Genomic DNA, 13,910 nt, shown 5'->3' on the forward strand with positions numbered 1-13,910 from the left:
AAAGAAACAAAACTCAACTCAGGCAAAAGCTACAAACTTAAAAAAATCAAGTCGCTGCCCAAACAAACATAACTGACCTCAACATGAAATGACACACAAAGGTATATGTAATGGCTGGTCATGCCATTGTGACAAATGAGGGGTAACTAAACAAAAAACAATTGTAAATAACAAACAATGCAGTATAGTCTGGTTTGTTAATAAACACCAAAGAAGAAAATCAAAGACATTAAACCCTAAACTCAAATATTTAATTAAATACAAATACTGTGGGGTTTTTTTGTTTTTTTGTTTTATTAAAGAAAACACACAGTCTCCCCTTCAGCAGGAAGTGGTGGTGCAGTCCAATTATCCCTCTTTGTATTTAATGTCTCTAAACCCTGGCCTCCATTTTTTTTCTGGCAACTCCCAGGGATGATGGTTAGGTATGGAATAAAAATCAAAGGTTAGTCAAAAATAAAAGCAATGAAGTGGTATGAATACATAAGTAAACTAAATGTGCGCGCTTATGTAACACGCCCCAAGCAAGAGGGCGGCCGACAGATTATGTCTGATTCTGAAAAAAACAGATAAATCATGAGATGGACGACAGGTAGTGTGTTTCCTCTCTCGCTTCTGCCAGATCTTTATTTTCATGCACATTCATGCGTTCACAACAGGTTGCAAAAACTTCTTAACATCTCTGTCTCACATTCCCAAAGCCCAAAATCAGAATAAACTAAAATAGTATAAACAAAAATCTAAACAGTCATCTCTGTTGTTTGTTACTAAGAGCTATAAATTACACTTTTTTTCACACATAGTTTGATAAAGCAAACATTCCAGTACTGTACCATATACTAATGGCGTATCTGTATAGTGGAAATCTCCACATCAACATTGCAGAGCGATCAGAATTATTACAGGTTATTACACTAACTTTAGACAATAACAGTGACAACACATTGAACTGTCTCTGTGAACACATTAACTCAAATATACAGGAGCAGTGGTGTACTTTTGTTACAAGAGGGTGCCTTAAGTTTAGAAAACAACAAAGCCGACGTATACTCCAGCCTGCGGCGAGCTAAGCTAGCTCCTACTCTCGATCTTAAGACATTTCAATGAGCAAAACAAACAAATACAGATCTCAGCAAAACAAACTGCTGGTCGGGTTTTACCCTTATTTGGCATGTAAATTATGTGGACCACATGTGTGGCCTTATTACTTACTGACCTGAAAAAAACAGATAAATCATGAGATGGATGACAGGTAATGTGTTTCCTCTCTCGCTTCTGCCAGATCTAAAGACGAGCAGTAGCGTCACACCAAACCATCTCACTAGGGCGGAAGTGCCCCCTTGTGGCGTAACTAGGGATCACACCACATGTTGGATCTCCAACAAAAATCACAAGATTAAGGCCCTTCCTTAACAAAACTACACCTAAAAGCTTATACAATATACAAAAATCAAATCACATAATGTGACCACACATTACAGTGTGTCACACTTACAAATAGAACAAATGCATCCAAACCAATCAATAAACCTATTCAAAACTAAAGTGTGTTACTGTGTTCAACCAAAGGAATGAAAATACAAGAGTTACCGCCATGGGTTTGGCTGTCACAGTCTGATAGAGGAAGAGCTGGAAACATTTCCTGTGTCCTTCACTCACTTCCTGTTTGTTTTCTTCAATTCATCCATCCATCCATCCATCCTCATCCGCTTTATCCGAAGTCGGGTCGCGGGGGCAGCAGCCTAAGCAGAGAAGCCCAGACCTCCCTCTCCCCAGCCACCTCCTCCAGCTCATCCGGGGGAACACCAAGGCGTTCCCAGGCCAGCCGAGAGATATAATCTCTCCAGCGCGCCCTGGGTCTGCCCTGGGCCTCCTCCGGTGGGACATGCCCGAACACCTCACCCAGGAGGCGCCCAGGGGCATCCTTGTCAGATGCCCGAACCACCTCAACTGGCTCCTTTCGATGTGGAGGAGCAGCGGCTCTACTCTGAGCCCCTCCCGGATGGCCGAACCTCTCACCCTATCTCTAAGGGAGAGGCCAGCCACCCTTCGGAGGAAGCTCATTTCTGCCGCTTGTACCCGCGATCTCGTTCTTTCGGTCACTACCCACAGCTCGTGGCCATAGGTGAGGGTCGGGACGTAGATCGACCGGTAAATTGAGAGCTTCGCTTTTACACTCAGCTCCCTCTTCACCACGACGGACCGGTGCAGCGTCCGCATCACTGCAGCCGCAGCACCAATCCGTCTGTCGATCTCCGGCTCCGGCTTCTTCAATTCAATTCAATTTTATTTTTATTTATATAGCACCAAATCACAACAATCGCCTCGCTTTATATTGTACAGTAGATCGCACAATAATACATACAGAGAAAAACCAAACAATCATATGGCCCCCTATGAGTAAGCACTTTGATGACAGTGGGAAGGAAAAACTCCCTTTTAACAGGAAGAAAGCTCTGGCAGAACCAGGCTCAGGGAGGAGCGCCCCTCTGCTGCGACCAGTTGGGATGAGAGAAGGAAAAACGGATAAAACCATGCTGTGGAAGAGAGACAGAGAGTGAGTGAGAAAGGTGACTGGAAAGGAAAAACTCAATGCATCATGGGAACCCCCCGGCAGCCTATGCCTATGCAATAGGCACTCCCAATCAGTCAATCAATCAATCAATCAATCAATCCTTTATTCGCCACATGCAGGTTGTCCTGCAGTGAAATGGGACCCCCCCCCCGACCTTACACACACAGCACAGACATTACATGGGGATACAAGTCGGAGATCGGTAGTGTTACAGAAAAAACACTGAAATGTACACCGCAATGGGAAAGTACAAGAGGAAAAAAAAGAGACCTCTACTCATGCTGGGCTCCCATGGGAGGACAGCATGAGAACAGGAAACAAAAAAACTCTGCACAAAAAAAGCACATAAATGTCTTCAGCACAACATTATGAAACACGTGACAAGCCACAGGGTTGGGTGGGGGGTGAGGAGTAATCCGAAGCGAACACAGCAGCCGCCCTGCCCAGCCCCGCCATGTTCCCCAGCAGGAGACAAGCATCGAAGGCGTTGGAAAGGGAAGGGGATGACTGTGTGCATATCAGTGTATATGTTTGTGTGTGCGTGTCCAGGGTTCAGCTGAGACAGTGTCCTTCGCCCTGCCAGGCTAAGTAAACAGTCTTCCAGCCAACCCAGGTGGCCTTGCATAGAATGGGAAGAACAGTCTAAACAAAGTCCATTTTCAGGGTGTTGTTGTTCAGCTCCAGCCTTGAGACCGCAGCTGGCACCGAAGGGGTATCCGTATGAAGTGATGGTGGTTTTTACTTTAGTGCGAACAACAATTTATATGAATTTCAAGCTGTTCTAACAACACTGGTCTCTCAATCTCCCGTTGGAGAGCCGTGAGCTTCTCCATGATGTTATCAAACTTACGCTCGGTGATGTTGTCATTCTTGTGCTCAAAGAATAGATTCTGAGAACTCACGACCGCAGTGAGCTTTTCCAAGATGTGATCCAATTTGCGCTCAGAGGTGTTATTCCAAGTGAGCCCCTTCAAGATGTAATCCAGTTTGCACTCAGAGGTCTTATTCTGAGTATTCACGGCAGCCGTAAGCTTCTCCAAGATCTTATCCGTGCTGCACTTAATGAGCCCATTTTGAGAAACTCACGCCTCGTCCCATCGTTTCAATCCCAGCGGGCAGCCTTGTGGGGGTTTGAACAGCCGGTTCCGCTTCCTTAATTCTTCGATAAGCCAGGGCCAAGCCAGCTCCGATCAGCAAGAACCCTGTTATCATGGTTCCGAATGGGTAGATATCTTCAGCACTCAGGCTCACCCAAGCCCAGACTTCTCGTTGAGAAAAGGGTGTCAATTGCATTCAGGGACCAGTTGATCAAATCCATAATTTTCTTCTAGATTTTAGAGAACAGACTGTGTTTCAGGGAAAAGTAATACAAAAAACATGAAACAAGACAAGGACAGAAGAAGCTAAGCAGTGACGATAAGGGAGAGGAGAGGAGAAAAAGTGCGACCGCCTTCGCTGAGAGCCAAACGAGGAAGCCCTCCTTGTACTCCTATGGTGAAGAGGAAACCCCCCATGAAGAAGCCTCACGGTGAGGATGCCCTCACCCACTGTATCACGGTCTACATTAATTTCTGTGTTGAGAACACTGTGCCTACCAAGGGGTACAGTGTTTCTCAAACAATAAACCATGGGTCACCGCAGAACTGAAGGCCCTGCTGAACAAGAAGAAGAGGGCTTTCTGGTCGCGAGACAAGGAGGAACTGAAGAAAGTCCAAAAGGATCTTAAATACAAATCTGAGAAAGCAAGGAGCGCTTCAGGAGGAAAATGGAAAACCAACTCCAACAGAAAAACATCAGAGAAGTCTGGAGGAACATGAAAAAAATCTCTGGACACTTCCAGGACAATGGGGGAGCCACAGTGTCTGCTGGCCGGGGGTGGGCTAACGACATGAATCTGTCTTTCAACAGATTTGACAATGGCCCACTTATCACCTCTCCCACCCCCCAGGTTCCATCAACCCCCCTCCAGTTGCTGCCACCCCCACCCCCCTCCGGGTGCAATGCCATTGTCATCCGAGCTCTCCTCTCACCACAACCCTGCTTCACCCCTATCCACACATCTACCCACAACAGAGTCAGCCCCCCACTCCAGCCCAGACTCACATCTACTTCACAGCTGATCAGGTGAGAAATCAGCTCAAGAGGACGAAGGCAAGGAAGGCAGCAGGTCCGGATGGAATCTGCTCCAGACTGCTTGGGGACTGTGCAGACCAGCTCTGTCAGGTGGCCCTGTACATCTTCAACCTGAGCCTGAGCCTAGAGAGGGTTCCTGAACTGTGGAAGACTTCCTGTGTGGTTCCAGTGCCAAAAATCGCACACCCCAAGGAGCCCAACAACTTCAGGCCTGTGGCCTTCACTTCTCATCTGATGAAGACCATGGAAAGGTTCATCCTGCACCACTTTTGGTTTGCCTACTGTTCTGGACCCCCTGCAGTTCGCCTACCGTTCTGGAATTGGGGTGGATGACGCTGTCATCTGTGTATGCTACCATTGTATATAGTGTATTGTCTTACTTTTTTCATTGATTGTACTTATTTGTATTTTTGTATTTCCTTCTGATATCTGTACCTGAGCTGAGGTAGCGCAAAAAACTTCCCCATCGTGGGATCAACAAAGTCTTGTCTTATCTTGTCTTATCAGTCAGTCAGGTTTCAGAGCTCATCACAGCACAGAAACAGCTTTAGTGAAGGTTACAAATGATCTTCTTATGGCCTCTGACAGTGGACTCATCTCTGTGCTTGTCCTGCTAGACCTCAGTGCTGCATTCGATACTGTTGACCATAATATCCTATTAGAGCGATTAGAACATGCTGTAGGTATTACAGGTACTGCACTGCAGTGGTTTGTATCATATCTATCTAATAGACTCCAATTTGTACATGTAAATGGAGAGTCCTCTTCAGACACTAAGGTCAATTATGGTGTTCCACAGGGTTCAGTGCTAGGACCAATTCTATTTACATTATACATGCTTCCCTTAGGCAGCATCATTAGAAGACATAGCATAAATTTTCACTGCTATGCAGATGACACGCAGCTCTATCTATCCATGAAGCCAGGTAACACAGACCAATTAGTTAAACTGCAGGAATGTCTTAAAGACATAAAGACCTGGATGGCCGCTAACTTTCTGCTTCTTAATTCAGATAAAACTGAGGTTATTGTACTCGGCCCTGAAAATCTTAGAAATATGGTATCTAAGCAGATTCTTACTCTGGATGGCATTACCTTGGCCTCCAGTAATGCTGTGAGAAACCTTGAGTCATTTTTGACCAGGACATGTCCTTCAACGCACATATTAAACAAATATGTAAGACTGCTTTCTTCCATTTGCGCAACATCTCTAAAATTAGAAATATCCTGTCTCAGAGTGATGCTGAAAAACTAGTTCATGCATTTATTACTTCCAGGCTGGACTACTGTAATTCTTTATTATCAGGATGTCCTAAAAACTCGCTGAAAAGCCTTCAGCTAATCCAAAATGCTGCAGCAAGAGTACTGACAGGGACTAGAAAAGAGAGCATATTTCTCCTGTTTTGGCTTCCTTCATTGGCTTCCTGTTAAATCCAGAATTGAATTCAAAATCCTGCTCCTCACATACAAGGTCTTAAATAATCAGGCCCCATCTTATCTTAATGACCTTGTAGTACCATATCACCCTATTAGAGCACTTCGCTCTTGCACTGCAGGCCTACTTGTTGTTCCTAGAGTATTTAAAAGTAGAATGGGAGGCAGAGCCTTCAGTTTTCAGGCCCCTCTTCTGTGGAACCAACTTCCAGTTTGGATTCGGGAGACAGACACTATCTCTACTTTCAAGATTAGGCTTAAAACTTTCCTTTTGCTAAAGCATATAGTTAGGGCTGGACCAGGTGACCCTGAATCCTCCCTTAGTTATGCTGCAATAGACGTAGGCTGCCGGGATTCCCATGATGCATTGAGTTTTTCCTTCCAGTCACCTTTCTCACTCACTATGTGCTAATAGACCTCTCTGCATCGAATCATATCTGTTATTAATCTCTGTCTCTCTTCCACAGCATGTCTTTCATCCTGTTTTCCTTCTTTCACCCCAACCGTCGCAGCAGATGGCCGCCCCTCCCTGAGCCTGGTTCTGCCGGAGGTTTCTTCCTGTTAAAGGGAGTTTTTCCTTCCCACTGTCGCCAAAGTGCTTGCTCATAGGGGGTCATATGATTGTTGGGTTTTCTCTGTATTTATTATTGTGCTATCTACTGTACAATATAAAGCGCCTTGAGGCGACTTTTGTTGTGATTTGGCGCTATATAAATAAAATTGAATTGAATTGAATTGAATTGAATTATCTTATCATGTAGCATAACTGAGGGAGGATTCAGGGGCACCTGGTCCAGCCCTAACTATATGCATTAGCAAAAAAAGTTTGAGGCCTAATCTTAAAGGTAGAGATAGTTTCTATCTCCCGAATCCAAACTGGACCAAATCAAAGTCCACTGAGACTGTTCAGGTGGCCGACCCAGGGGCCAACAGCACAGGAGTCCGAGCAGTTCAGGTGGCCAACCCGGGGGCCGACAGCACAGGAGTCCGAGCAGTTCAGGTGGCTGACCAGGGGGCCAGCGACAGGGACAAATTGGGTCTGGAGGCCGACCCCTCAAAAAGCAACGGCAGCGATGAAACAGGTCCGGAGGCTGACAACACGGGGGGCAGTGGCGACAGCGACAGAGTGGGTCCAAAGGCTGTGCCAGCCAAGAAGTCCAGTCAGTGGCCTGGTAGGTGGCCGCCGACGAGGTTGAGCTGGTTGAGCCGGACGTGGACGAGACAGTGGTGTGGCAACCATGGACCAGGCGAGGCAGGACCAGGCGTGGCAGCTGCGGAACCAGACGGCAGCATGGCAGCTGCGGGTGGTGGCACTGCCAGTGACAGTGTGGAAACTGCAAGTGGTGGCACTGCAGGCAGCGGAGTTGCAACAGCTGTTGGAAGGACTGCAGGCGACATTGTGGAAACTGCAGGTGGAAACATAGGAGGTGGCAGAGTGGAATCAGAGCCATCAGCGGACACAAGGTGCTGAAGCGATTCCTCTGACCCTTCATCAATGACACATGGCTGAAGTGGCTTTTCTGGCCCCTCAGCGGTGACAGACGGTTGAAGCAGGCCCCTCAGCAATGACAGATGGCTGACAGATGGCTGAACAGGCCCCGGACCCTCCAGCGGAGACAGGCTCAGGGCCAGCCGGCACGGAGACCTCTGACTGGTACAGAACAGAAACAGAAGGTACGGGGACCTCTGGCGGAGACAGAACAGGACTAGCAGGTACGGAGACCTCTGGCGGAGACAGAACAGGACTAGCAGGTACGGAGACCTCTGGCGGAGACACAACAGAACCAGCAGGTGCGGGGACCTCTGGCGGAGACAGAACAGAACCAGGAGGTGCAAGGACCTCTGGCAGGGATGAGACAGGACCAGCAGGCGCGGAGACCTCTGGCAGAAATAAAGCTGGTTGGAGCTTTGCAGGACAGTGGATCTGTTCAAGCAGTGACAGCAGGATGCAGTCCTTAGCTGGCCGAATGAGCTCACTACAGCTTCTAGCGTACAATGGAGGTGGCAGTGTTAACACGGAGCAGTTCTTAGGGGGCTGCTTAACGTTCAGGGGTCCAGAGTCAGCTGGGGACTGAGACCTAGCCTCTAGGGAGGCCCTGGAGTAAATAACTGTACCTAAAGCAGCTAAGTTATGAAAAACACCCAAGGTGGGAATGAGATTTTCTCTCTGCATAGAGATGAAGGAAGGTTGAGTGGCCGACAGAACTGAAGACTGAGCTACAGGTAGCGGGGACACTGGAGACTGAGCTGGTGGCAGCGGGGCTGATTGTGATGGAGGTGTAGACCAAGCTGGTGGCAGCGGGGCTGAGAGCACCAGGAGGGAGACACAGCTGGGAGAAATTAGGCTAATGAGACCGGGGAGAAGTAAAACTGAACACACTGAGGCATGATGATGATCAGGAAGAGGAGTACAGAAGTCTGGTGAGGAACTTTGTCGCATGGAGTCACACAAACCACCTGCAACTCAACACCTCAAAGACTAAGGAACTGGTTGTGGACTTCGGGAGGTCCAGAGAAGGTCCACTGCCGGTTCAGATAGAGGGGGAGGAGGTGGAGGTGGTCAACAAGTACAAGTACCTCGGGCTGTGGGTGGACAATAAACTGGACTGGTCATGCAACACAGAGCACCTGTATAAAAAAGCCCAAAGCCGACTGTACTTCCTCAGGAGGCTGAGGTCTTTTAACATCTGCAGGAAGCTCCTGAGGATGTTTTACCAGTCGGTGGTTGCTGGAGTACTGTTCTATGCTGTGGTGTGCTGGGGGAGCAGCACAGCAAAGAAGGACTCATCCAGGCTGGATCAGACTGCCACGCCATCAGACTGTTTAACTCCTCTCTGGAGGGGAGAGGGAGGGGAAACAGGAGGACAAAGGAGGGGGGAACAAGCAAGCTGTAGTGCCTCTTCACTTCACTTCACTTCACTTCACTTCACTGTGCAATAGTCAACGGTGCAATAGACTTCCATACTTGAAATGTGCAATTTCACTTGTATTTTTATTTTTATTCCTATTTATTCTATTTATCCCCTTTGTATATTTATTTATATATGTCTCTGTATTTATATATGTGTGTGTATATATACATATACATATATATATATATATGTATATATATATATTCTGTAACTCTGTAACTTCTGTCGGTGTTGTGCTTTTTTGGAAACCGAATTTCCCAGAGGAACCCACCCGAAGGATTAATAAAGTTTTATCTTATCTTATCTTATCTTATCTCTTATGAACTTTCAAAGTAAAACAGGAAATAAGAAACAATTCACAAAAATGCAAACTTGACATTGAGAAAGAGAGGAAGAATATGACACAAAACAGAGAAGACAGTGACTTAAACTAAAGGCCAGAACACCAAATAAAGTAAAGAGAACAAAACCAAGAATAACCCTTAATACAAAATCAAATTGGCACAACTCAAAAACCCAAACAAATCATAATTTAGAAAAACAAAACAGAAACAGAAAAAGCTTTGTCAAAAATGACCCAGAACCGTGACAGTAAGCCAATACAGGAGAAATATCCTCTGTCTTTCTAGTCCCTGTCAGTAGTCTTGCTGCAGCATTTTGGATTAATTGAAGGCTTTTCAGGGAGGACTTCCTGATAATAGGGCTTTGGAGTTGACGTCACACCGCAATGCATTGTGGGAGCGCGGCGCCATGTTCGGGGTCTACGAATCAAAACAGACACTGTGTTGGAACGACGATTACAAGATGCTTAAAAGCAGCTCAAAAGAGAATGGACTGTATAGAGACCGATTGCGTCCAGAAGCGAAGCGGCGGTACTTGCAGAAAATAGCGTGCATTGGAAATGTGGACCCGTATGAAATACGTTCGTGGAGTAGAAACCCTGAAGACCAACCGCTATTGACGTAGCCTGACATATTTTCGTACCTTGTCTGTGGAATCAGCACGTACAAGTCGTCATTCAAACAAAGGTAAGTCAGCTCGAGTACTGCGTGTGAAATGCGTTTGATTTCCCTCCAAACATTCAGATTAGTGCAGCATAAATTCATTCATGAGGGGAAATTACAGTGAGAACATGTGGTGGCTCTGTTAGGTGGATAACATAGTGAGTTCAGGGCATTGATGTGACATTGTCCTGACATTGTCCTGAAGGATTTAGTTATTCTTTATGGTTAAAGAAATTGCAATGATTTATTCATATTTATTATAAATAATTCTAATTATACATCTTGCTTCCATATTTGTATCTTGTGTCACTAAAAATACATTTTATTTTAATTTTATACATTGATTAATGACCTGCAGAATCTCCTTATCATATTAAGTGATTCATAAGCACACACATGTAATTTTTCATTTCTTTTTGTGTCCATCTATAGAACACTGCATGTTATATTGTAAATCTGCCTGTTCTCTTTCAGAAACCTGCCTGCAGAAAATGAACCTAAAGTATGTAATGCAAGGATGTAATCACTTTAGAGATGGAGAAAGCATAAAGTGACACTAACTTTCTAAACACTTTGTTACATTTATGATAAAGTAGATAAAACACATTTATGTCAACCTTGGCTCATTAGTTCTTGTCTTTAAATTAACTTTGTCTGTGTGTGTTTCAGGTGCTGCACTCTCAAAGACTGAATGAACCAGCATTGCAGCCATGGGTCACTGTGAGCATCACAGGGAAGGTTGAAGCCGCCCACTGCACCTGTATGGCCGGAGTCGCAGAGACCTGCACCCATGTCGTTGCTCTTCTGTTTAATGTTCTGTTTAATACAACAGTGTGGATCCGTGGCACAAGGACTGTTACAGATGAACCTGCATACTGGGTTTTGCTGGGTAATGTGACCAAGATACAGCCAGAGGTTGGCCATAAGATAGACTTCTTCTCTTCAGCTGCCCAAAAAAAGGCTCTTGATCAAAACATAAACAGACCATCCGTAGTGAAAGGTAAAAGGAGCCGTCCTCAAAAAAGAAAAATCCCACCTGCTACTGTGGAGGAGTTTCACTGCTATAATGCCATAGTGTTTTATATAGGGGTCTAGATTTATGCCTGTAGTGCACTGCCATGTAAATAATTAGCATTTACTGAATATGTACTGACTGAGTACCACTGTTCAAAAGTTGAATAAAGAAACAAACTAATTTTTGCCTCTTTTTTTTTAATTAAAACCACTTTATAGAACATCACATCAGTTACAATGTAGAATCCATGTCATTTATAGTTTATAAAAGACAAAATGTTTACATAAAATCATGACAGTGTTTACATGATATCACCCACTACTAACATTATTTACTGTATCTTTTGAACGAATAAATTTCCACTATTTATACAGCAAAAGACTTAAGAATATTTAACAGGAGCAAGTTTCATTTTCCCTGGTTTTACTACCACACTGTTCAACAAACGCAGCAAACCTTCACCATCTTATCCTGAAGGGTCACCTCTTCACCCTCACATGGAAGAAGTAATCTGATTGGCATGGTGGTATGTTTGAAGCAGGTCCCTTGTGTAGCGCTGGAACCCAGTCACGATGTGTTTCATCCATTTCATAGGCTGGTTTGCTGCAATAATGCCAAATAATTAGCAACTCTATAAATAGAAGGTAGTTTTGCAAAATCACTCAGTAGGATGTTTGTTCTAATTTGCTATGAGCTCAGAGTGCATCGAAAATAAAACTAATAGGCTATAAAGAGTGATATGAACAGATTTAGAACTTACCGGAATGAAAATGTCTGGAGCACCAACAGATATTTGGAGATGGAAGAGAACTGGATATCAGCTCGTCTCACAGCTGCTATCCAGGCTAGACGCCTTCGTTTGGTAACATCCGATACCTGAGCTCCTTGATGTTGCTTCCAGGTTGGGAAAGCATAAAAAGACAACCCAAGCTTATTCCCGTGCCGATCGTAAGATCGAACATTGCAGCCAACCACACAGCAAGTACGAACCATGGCTGTGCTTTCGCTCCTTCGTCGCTTGCGCTTAGACCCCGAACATGGCGGATCAGGCCAAAATCCTTTCCACGCCCACCCCCGTGACATCACGCTCCAAAGCCCTATAATGAATTATAGTAGTCCAGCCTGGAAGTAATAAATAATATTTAATATTAAATATTTTATCCTATTCTAATGTCACTGACAAATGTTATGTGATGACTACACTGCATTATTATTATTTCATTATACCCAACAGTAACTAGTATTATTATTAATAATACTACATTACTATAGCCATTAATGACACCCAAGTTGTTGTTTTTTTTATTTCGCTAACATCATGCAGTTGGAACTGATAAAAAAACAAACAAAAAAACCCCTTTGGTACTTAATTTAGTAGATCAACTTTCCAGAAATTGGATTGACTTGATGCTGTACTTAGATGTGCCGTTTGTTTGTTTTTTGTTTTCTTTTTTCTTTTTTCTTTTTTCTTTTTGTTTGAGCATTTGTGGTAAAGGTCATGGATGAAAGCAAAGGCAGGAAGGTGTCCTTTCCACCTAAACAGAAGAGGAATATAAAGATAATGAAGATCACAGTTTGAATCAGTCATATTTCATTCAATACAGTGGTGCACTGACAGATCTAGGATCAGTCCAAATCATCAGCAGCTTGATCCATGCATGGATTGAAGGGTATTTGTTAAAATGTTGGAATGTTCCTTTATCAGTGTGTAACAGTATGTGTATGACAGCCATGTAATGTCCATGTGTGCATGCTGACTGTGCTGCTCTGACCCCTCCTCCTTTCAGGGTGGAGCCTGCTGGAGTCCGATGGTTGAGACCAGGTCTGAGGAAGTGTAAGTGTGTTTTTAATGGGATTCATGAAAACAAAGCAGCACACATTCAACCATCTTCATCATGTCAGGAGTCATCATCAAAGTGTCAATCAATGAACAGATGATGGATCAATAACTGCAGCTGGATTGTTTGTTCTCTCCATCAGATTCCTGTCAACTCACAATCGACACAAACACAGTGAACACAAAGCTCCAACTGTCTGACAACAACAGGAAGGTGACACGTGTGGAGGAGGTTCAGTCATATCCTGATCATCCAGACAGATTTGATGTTAAGCCTCAGCTGCTGTGTAGAAATGGTCTGACTGGTCGCTGTTACTGGGAGGTCGAGTGGAGAGGAAGAGTTGATATATCAGTGAGTTACAGAAGAATCAGAAGGAAAGGAAACAGTTATGACTGTGTGTTTGGACGGAATGATCATTCTTGGAATCTGATCTGTGCTGATGATGGTCCTGATTATGTCAGGCACAATTACAGAGAAACATCCATCTCCTCCTCCTCCTCCTCCTCCTCCTCCTCCTCCTCCTCTGTCTCTAACAGAGCAGCAGTGTATGTGGACTGTCCTGCTGGCACTCTGTCCTTCTACAGAGTCTCCTCTGACACTCTGATCCACCTCCACACCTTCAACACCACATTCACTCAAACTCTTTATCCTGGGTTTAGATTTGATTTCTGGTCCCCTGGATCGTCAGTGTCCCTGTGCTGAGTTGAGTGTAAAGAGTGTCTCCTGTTAGAGAAACACTCTGACTGTTGAACAGATAGTTCAGTCTGTACATGTCTGTCTCTTTCACTCACAAACACGTTTTCACATTCATGGATTCAATCAGTTGATGTTTGAAACTCTTCTAAATAATTCCTTGTAAACTTCTTCCTCTTCAGTCCTTTAAAGATGGAAGCTCCCATTATTCCAGGATCCACATGTTGTTTTTCTGTCCTTTTCCACTCAAAGCTTCACAGTGAATATCAGTATGTTGTGTTTCTCTGAAGCTCAGTTCACAACCAG

The sequence above is a fragment of the Oreochromis aureus genome, linkage group 3 (assembly GCF_013358895.1).
Source record: "Oreochromis aureus strain Israel breed Guangdong linkage group 3, ZZ_aureus, whole genome shotgun sequence".
Taxonomy (NCBI): domain Eukaryota; kingdom Metazoa; phylum Chordata; class Actinopteri; order Cichliformes; family Cichlidae; genus Oreochromis; species Oreochromis aureus.